This window comes from Myotis brandtii, unplaced genomic scaffold (genome assembly GCF_000412655.1).
Source record: "Myotis brandtii unplaced genomic scaffold, ASM41265v1 scaffold11450, whole genome shotgun sequence".
In the NCBI taxonomy this organism is placed as follows: Eukaryota; Metazoa; Chordata; class Mammalia; order Chiroptera; family Vespertilionidae; genus Myotis; species Myotis brandtii.
In genome coordinates, this window is record NW_005353948.1 from 1 (window position 1) to 897 (window position 897).

The 897-nt window shown below is 49.7% G+C and overlaps 1 pseudogene; it reads left to right on the forward strand.

The window, feature by feature from the left end:
* Positions 1–333: 333 nt before the first annotated feature.
* Positions 334–890, forward strand: LOC102264064 (annotated as a pseudogene).
* The last annotated feature ends 7 nt before the right edge of the window (positions 891–897 follow it).

The window sequence follows — 897 nt, forward strand, 5'->3', positions numbered from 1 at the left end:
GAGTGAACTACTAGCATCTAATAGTGACAATGCAGGAAGAGCGTGATAGCGCTCCCGGCACTCTAGGGGTTAAACCAGTGTTCACAAGTATCTTGAGATGGAGCATGTTTACCATAAGCTTCCCGAAGTATAGGATAACTTTCAGCAGCACTTTTCTTCAAAATAAAGTAATGAATTAAAACTTCCCATAGGCAAAGCGGAAGTATGAGGTTTGGCGGACACCGGTGCTGGGAAGGTCAGCGTGTGAAGGAATGGGTGGTAACGCGTGTCTCCCCGCTGTTACAGCCAAAAGGGCGACCGCGGCCTGAGGCGGTGGTGAGGGGCTGAAGGGCAGTTTTCCGCGAGGCCATGGAGGGCGGCAGGGGAAGCGGCAACAAGACCACCGAGGGGGTTGGCCGGCTTTTTCCGAGCTGGTGGAGCTGGTTACTCGCACGTGGATTTGGCCAGGGTCCCACTGACTGGTATGAATCCTCTCTCTCCTTATTTAAATGTGGATCCACAGTATCTCGTGCAGAATACAGATGAGTTTATTTTACCAACCGGAGCTAATAAAACCCGGGGCAGATTTGAACTGGCCTTTTTCACTATTGGAGGATGTTGTATGACAGGGGCTGCATTTGGGGCAATGAACGGTCTACGGCTAGGATTGAAAGAAACCCAGAACATGGCCTGGTCCAAAGCAAGAAACATACAGATTTTGAACATGGTGATGAGGCAAGGGGCACTTTGGGCTAACACTCTAGGTTCTCTGGCTTTGCTTTATAGTGCATTTGGTGTCATCATTGAGAAAACACGAGGTGCAAAAGATGACCTCGATACAGTAGCAGCTGGAACTATGATGGGCATGTTGTATAAATGTACAGGTGGTCTTCGAGGGGTAGCACGAGGTGGTCTAGC